The sequence below is a fragment of the Bubalus bubalis genome, chromosome 4 (assembly GCF_019923935.1).
Source record: "Bubalus bubalis isolate 160015118507 breed Murrah chromosome 4, NDDB_SH_1, whole genome shotgun sequence".
In the NCBI taxonomy this organism is placed as follows: domain Eukaryota; kingdom Metazoa; phylum Chordata; class Mammalia; order Artiodactyla; family Bovidae; genus Bubalus; species Bubalus bubalis.
Genome location: NC_059160.1, coordinates 89,376,331 through 89,383,836, shown reverse-complemented (window position 1 = coordinate 89,383,836; position 7,506 = coordinate 89,376,331). Strand labels below are relative to the sequence as shown.

The 7,506-nt window shown below is 47.1% G+C and overlaps 1 long non-coding RNA gene across 1 annotated transcript; it reads left to right on the top strand.

The window, feature by feature from the left end:
- The first annotated feature begins 1,620 nt into the window (after positions 1 to 1,620).
- LOC123333295 lies at positions 1,621 to 3,803 on the top strand. The gene is made up of 3 exons (XR_006550587.1): positions 1,621 to 2,667; positions 3,459 to 3,522; positions 3,751 to 3,803. It is a non-coding gene; the product is annotated as an uncharacterized LOC123333295 (long non-coding RNA).
- Positions 3,804 to 7,506: the final 3,703 nt, after the last annotated feature.

Genomic DNA, 7,506 nt, shown 5'->3' with positions numbered 1-7,506 from the left:
TGCTTTTGCTGGCAAGAAATTGGGTTGAGGGGAGGCAGAGGAAAGTTATACTTTCTGTCCACCTTGCCAGATCAAGAAGGACCTTCTGAAGGGACCCAGGAGAGGGGACACACAAAGATCCCCGGGAGGCTGTAATGAAGGGTGGCAGAAGGAGGCCCAGAGAGGGTAGAGGAGGGCGGGGGAGTTGCTACACTAGCGGATGAGGAAGTGGCTGGACCTGGGAAACTGGAAAGGGGATATGTGTGGCTCAGTGTTCTCATCACTTCCCAGCTCACTCCCATGTTCCTGAGCACCTCTCCTTCCTTAGACTTCCCCCAGCGTGACAGCCCCTAGCACCTTGGCCCTGACCAAGCCTTGGTGGTGGCGAAAGAAGGCAGGAAGCCCTACCTGCTGCGGTCTAACCAGGGTCCTCTGATTCAGGTACCTGTTTCAGGAACGGTGGCTACACTCGAGCCACACACTGCTCCTCTGTCCCCCACTTCCAGCCCACAGCTCCGGCCAGACCAGGCAGAACAAGGTTTCCCCAGGACCACTGTCTTTACTGGGTCCCTGTTTCCCTTCCTGCCCCATCCTCAGCCATCTTTTCCCTCCTAATTCTTAGTCTAGTTCAGGTAGCTTTTATTTCTGTCTCTTCCTGTATAGGCCTTTACACACACACACACACACACACACACATGCATTCACTGGTCCTCTTTTTCCATCTCTTGCTTCCACATCATCCCAATTCCCTAGATCATTCCCTATATACTACCCACCTCTCAGCATCTTATTCTTATTTTAACCATAGCTCAATGCTACTTCCTCTAGGAAGTTTTCCAAGAAAATTCTCCATTTTCCTTTTGTTTATGCTTCTAATCACTCACTAGACTCATACAACACTCAGCTCTCGGGAAGAGGAGCAGAAGAGCCCAAGAAAGAGAAAAGCCGCAGGAATGGGCTTGGCCTTCACAGCTAATCTTTGGTTTTCTCCTATGGAATATAACACTTTCACAGAATATCAACATCAAGCAAGGCTACCCAATGACCTAAATAGATCAAGAACAAGACCTCGCTGTAGTCACATCCAAACACAGACAAAAACAAGAAATTGTCCAAGCCATGAAAATGAGCAAATATCCCCCTGTTCTAGCTCATATGAGTGGTTGCTGCTCCTTTACCAGTCACAGTGTTAGTCTTGCTTCATTCTTATTTACTAAGGTACCACTATGGTTTAGAACTGAGAAGGTAGGGACTTCCCTGGCAGTCCAGAGGTTAAGACTCTGTGCTTCCACTGCAGGGGGTATGAGTCAGGTCCCTGGTTGGGGAACTAAGATCCTCCATGCCAGTGCGGCACAGCCAAAAAAATAGAACCGGAAAAAAAAAAAAAAAAGGTACCCAATTGTAGAATCCACCAGCTTCCTGACAACCTCTAACCCAGGGCAACCTCGCTTCCCTGCTGCTACTGCTGCTGCTGCTAAGTCACTTCAGTTGTGTCTGACTCTGTGCGTCCCCATAGACGGCAGCCCACCAGGCTCCCCTATTCCTGGGATTCTCCAGGCAAGAACACTGGAGTAGGTTGCCATTTCCTTCTCCAATGCATGAAAGTGAAAAGTGAAAGTGAAGTCGTTCAGTCGAGTCCGACTCCTTGGACCCCATGGACTGCAGCCTACCAGGCTCCTCCGTCCATGGGATTCTCCAGGCAAGAGTACTGGAGTGGGGTGCCATTGCCTTCTCCGCTGCTTCCCTGACCTCTCCCCAAATCTGCAAATTTAAGTCCAAATCCTAAGCCTTTTCCTGGATGCCCCACAGTTGGTGTGTGTTCTTCTCCTTGATGAAATGAGTTCACAAACCCAATTTTGTTTGACTATAAGTGTCTGCTGGTAGTCTTCGGCTGGAGGGCACTGACGATCAAGAAAAAACATACAAGTATACTTGTGCGTATTTTTTAAAACTCTGAACTCCTACGTTTTGGTTTTTAAGTGTATTTTATGATATTTTAGTACCACATTCCCTTTCCTAATTATGTTCTCAGGCAAACTGCCCCACCCCCTGAATCATCTGCTTCAGCTGGTTACATTGATTCTTCAGTCCTTGGGCGAGCTGAGCATCTTCCTGCATCTCTCCTCTCCAGTCTTTTTTAAAAAAATAATGTTTGTCTGTTTATGTATTTGACTACCTTGGGTCTTAGTTGCAGCTCTCGGTAGCACTTGCTTCAGTAGTCACAGCGCTCTAGTTTAGTTGCTTCACAGCATATGGGTATGTTAGTTTCCAGAGCAGGGATCGAACCCACGTCCTCTGGATTGTCAGGAGGACTCTTCACCACTGGAGCAGGGAAGTCTTGCCGTCTCCAGTCTTGTATTAAAATTGAGGCCCAGGAGAAACCACTCTCTTAGATGAGGCTTCCAAGATCACCTAACCAGATGTGACCTCTCCCTTCTTAGCACTCCTACTGTGCTTGTTTCAGTTACCTGCCAGGCTCTCGTTTTATCTCCTCCTCATAGGCTGTAAACTCCATGAAGATGGGGACTGAGTCTTACAATCTTGTTTAGCACTCTAGTGAGTGCTCCAGCTACAAGGCCCCGTCAAAGGGTCAGGTGTTCCCATGGCTAGGAGCCAGGGATCCCTGAGATCATGAGAAGTTATGGTTTAGAACTGAGAAGTGGAGCGCCTGAGTCATATTAAGGAGGGGTGAGTGGGCCTTGCCTTCTAGACTCCTGGGGGACACAGGTGGCAGTGTCCCTGGGAGCTCTTTGTAAGGATCCCTAGGGCAGAGAAAGTCCTGGGTTTGTGTACTCTGTGCTAAGAGTCAGAGTGGATTTGAATTTGCTACCACCCTGAACACCTTGGTGTATTATGTCACTGTCCTAAATAAGGACCTTATCAGAGTAATCAGAGTCAAAAAAAGATAGGACAGTCCTGAGCTTTGAAGATGTGGTACACACACACACACACACACACACACACACACGCACACGATATCCAGGCTAGTGGCTTTTAAATTGTGTTTCCTGGAGTTTGTCCCCTAGAAGTACCCTGGGAAGCTGAGTCAGTCCCATCCCAAGTCCCTAATTCTGATTTAACCACTGGAGTTTTGTTTTTCATCTTTTTGTGTTTGGGGATACTGCATGAGATGTAATTTGTAAAAGTGTTTAATATATGTTAACAATACCATGGAGATGCAATCAGCAAAATCCAGAATATGGAAGACACTAGAATAAACAATGTGGTTTCTTCATCAGGTAAACTATAGGGGAAAAAAAGGAAATGGAACCTATGAAATAAAAGATGCTTAAGAGCCATATCAATGAAATTCAGTGAGTGGACTTTGTTTAGATTCCAATTTAACTAAATCAATGAATGACACAATGGGGGAAATTTTAGCACTGACTGACTATTTGGCGATTTTTAAGGAATTATTTATTTTTAGTGGGAATAATGGTATTTTGATTATGTTAATGAAGAATCTTTTTATTTTTCAGATAAGTACTGAAATCTCTATGGATTAAATGATATGACATCCAAAATTTGTCTTACAGTTGTCCGGTGAGGAGGTGTATGGGGAGAAGCTGGGTGGGGGTAGAGATGAAGTAGGGTTGTGTGGATGATTGTTGGAGCTGGGTGATGGTTACAAATGGGTTCGTTGTATTTTTGTATTTCTTTAAATGTTTGAACATCTCCACACAATAAGTTTTTTTTTAAGGAAAAAAAAACAAGTTAAAGGAGATTGTAAAGAAAATTTGAAATTATAAACTTACTTATTTATTTTTTAAGTAACCGCTTTGGACTTCCCTGGTGGCTCAGTGGTAAAGAATCTACCTGCCAGCGCAGGAGACATGGGTTCCAGCCCCGGGCTGGGAAGATCCTACATGCCGAGGAGCAGCTGAGCCCGTGACCACAGCTACTGAGCCTGCGCTCTAGAGCCCGTGCTCCGAAACGAGGCAAGTCACTGCAATAAGAAGCCTGCTCACCGCAACTAAAGAGCAGCCTGCACAGCAACAGAGACCCAGCACAGCCAAAAATAAATAAATAAATAAAATGTCAGAAAAAGTAACAGCTTTATCAAGATTTAATTCACATATCATACAACTCACCAATTTAAACAATTCAGTGGTTTTTAGTATATTCACCGAGTTGTACAACCATCACCATAATCAAGTTTAGACGAGTTTTGTCACCTCAAAAAGAAACCTCGCACCTATTAGCAGACATTCTACATTCCCCCACAGCCTTTACAGCCCTGCTACTGCTGCTGCTGCTGCTGCTAAGTCGATTCAGTCGTGTCCGACTCTGTGCGACCCCATAGACGGCAGCCAACCAGGCTTCCCGTCCCTGGGATTCTCCAGGCAAGAACACTGGAGTGGGCTGCCATTTCCTTCTCCAAGCCCTAGACAACTACTAATCTCCTTTCTGTTGTCTTTGGATTTGTTTTGGATGCTTCATAAAAGTGAAATCATATAATATATGGCCTTTTGTGACTAGCTTCTTTCACCTTAGGATAATGTTTTCAAGTATAACCTTGTTTTAAATTTTCCTGCTCTTATAGGAGGGCTTCCTTGGTGGTTCAGTGGTAAAGAATCTGCCTGCCAATGCAGGAGACCTGGATTTGAGTCTTGGGTAAGGAAGATCCCCTGGAGAAGGGAATGGCAACCCACTCCAATATTCTTGCCTGGAGAGTTCCACAGACAGAGGAGCCTGGCGGGCTACAGTCCACGTGGTTGCAAAGAGTCAGTCTTATAGGAAAAAACAACCTTGTACAATTATTACTCTGGCTTTGGATTTTTAAATAAAGATACATGGAAGAGGTTTAAACAAACTTGGGGGAGGTAGTCTAACTGCTAAAAAAAAAAAAAAGAAAGGCTAAAAACCCCTTCATTAGTCCAAACCTCTCACCTCACATTCAAGGAACTAGGGGCCCAGAGAGACTAACCCAAACACACATAGCTTGTTAAGGACAGAGCTGGTCCAACATTCAGACCAGCTAAATTTTGGTTCCATCCTCCTTTCATGTTGCCACACTGCCTTCTGAACACACACACACCCTACATTTCCCACCATAATTCATAAACATGTGACCCACAAAATATCTTCAGAGACACATCTTGACAAGGTGAAGGGACCTAGAGAAGAAGTCTGGAGAGCTCTCCCTTCTGCTCAAGGTCAGTTTTACTTCAGCCCTGATCCTCAGGAGGCCCCATGATGGGGGCTGCTCCGTCTCACAGCTCAGGCTTTCTGCTTTCCTCCCCTGAAATGCAGCCGCTCAGGGAAGAAGCAGTGTTAGCACCAGTTCCCAGAATTTCTATCTCAGTGGACCTCAGGAGTGGCAATCTTGTTAGAATTAGAGGAAGTTGTTTGCATAGCAAGAACAGTTTTTACTTATTTGAATATTATTTGGGGTGCCTTGGGAGGGGGTCCGTGTAGGGGGAGGCTGGGAGAGAACATGGGGAGAGAGAGGGCTAAAGCCTTTGGGGCTGCCATTGGAGGGAACCCAGTTAAGGGTTAAGAGGCTGTATGGGAACCCTACTGGTGCTTCCAGAACTGAGTTCGGATGAGATGGAGGGAGGGAGACACCAGGAAAAAGTCATGCTCAGGGAGAGGACTCCAGGCTGAGGCAGTCTGTAATCTTACAGCTGTTCCTGGAACACTCTCAAACCATGTTTATGGGCAGCTCAGAGAGGCTGTCAGGCTGCTGCAAAAGGGCAGAAAGAGGACAAATTCTATAGACAGAACATTATCTTAGGGCTGAGGATGAGACCTGGGGAATGGTAGGGGGAAAGAAGCTTCCAGAGAGCCTGCCTGGGAGAGGAGGGTAACCAGCCAATGGTATCACCTGGTAACTGTCTTTCTACCCTGGAGATTCCCTGAAGTGATCCCTGATCCCTGGAAGGGGGGCCTTAGGGCAGAGGACAGTGCAGGACTTAGCCCCAGGACCCTCAGCCAGGCAACTTGGACTAGACACAGGAGACCTAGGTTTGATCCCTAGGTGGGGAAGATCCCCTGGAGAAGGGAGTACTACCAACCCCAGTATTCTTACCTGGGAATTCCATGGACAGAAGAGCCTGTCTGGCTACAGTCCGTGGAGTCCGGGACGTCCCAAAGAGTTGGACACGACTGATTGACCAACATTGTTGGGGCTTCCCAGGTGGTGCTAGTGATAAAGAAGCCACCTGCCAATGCAGGAGAGATAAGAGATGTAGTTTCAATCCCTAGGTCAGGAAGATCCCCTAGAGGAAGGCATGGCAGCCCACTCCAGTATTCTTGCCTGGAGAACACTATGGACAGAGGAGTTTGGTGGGCTACAGTCCATAGTATTGCAGAGTCAGACACTGAAGACTGAAGCTGCTTAGCATGCACGCACATTGATTAGGCCACAGTCTCAAAATACTCTCCATTCTCCTGTCTATAGAGGGCGTTGGCAATCCTGTCCCTTTGGGACCAGGGAAGATTTTAAACATCGTGTGTAACAGGGAACACACCCCGCTCCCCTGCCCCAGTGGGGCAGCAGTGATGGCAAGTCAGAGTAAAGCTCAAAGGGAATAGGGCTCCGGCTGTGCTCCAGAGACACTGGGCTTCACAAGGTTAAGGGACCTAGAGAAGAAGTCTGGAGTGCTCCACTTTTGCCCAGGGTCAGTCTCACTTCAATCCCTGATCCCCCGGAGGCCTGATCTAGACTGTTTTGGTTCCTGAATAATCAGTAGGTTATTCAAGCTGATTCTGTCTAGTGGAGAGGCGGTAACATGAAAGGCTCTCAGGGCCAAGGGCTGGCAGGCAGTTACGCAGCTCATCTCAACCTCATTTTGCCCTTCAGTTTCCGAATCCCAAAGTCCCAGGCCCAGTCTTCCAGTCTGGACTTCAACCAGCTGACACACGCAGTACAGCAGCGTCAGTAGGTGTCAACCTGAAACTGGACCTGTGCCTGATTCATCCAGGAAGCTAAACCCAAGAGGTAGAACAAACACCCCTAAAGCAGCTCCTGCCAGGCCTGGGGTGAGAGGTTGTTTGGCCAAACAGACAGCAACTTTGTTTGTTTTGCCCTTTTCATGCCCCTCCCCACTTGCCAGACTCCCTCATTCCTTTCTCTGTGCCCATCTCTGGGTCAGAAGCTCTGTGGGTTTTTTCCAGATGATGCAAGAAGGTTGTTTAATTTATGTACTTTTTAGTGAAGGTGATTTCTGAGGAAGAGACTTGGGTGTTGAAAGGGGTCCAACCGAGTTGATAAGGGGGTCCAGCAGGAGCTTCTGTGAAGAGAAGCCAGAAGTGGGAAGTGGTCCGAGTGAGGATTAGATGGAACAAAGGGGCCAGAGATTTCTGGGACCACCCCTTCCCCAGGGAAGTGCCACCAGTCTACAATTTAGGCAAGTCCTGTTCTCCTGGGACAACTCCAGCTTGACTTCACTATCCACATTCTTGGCTAGTTTGTTGGTTTTGACACTAATTGGTGGACACTCAAGACCATTAAAATTTGGTTGATTTCCCCTCACCCCAATCCCGATACAAACGCAAAACAACGTGGGAATTCCCTTTCAGAGG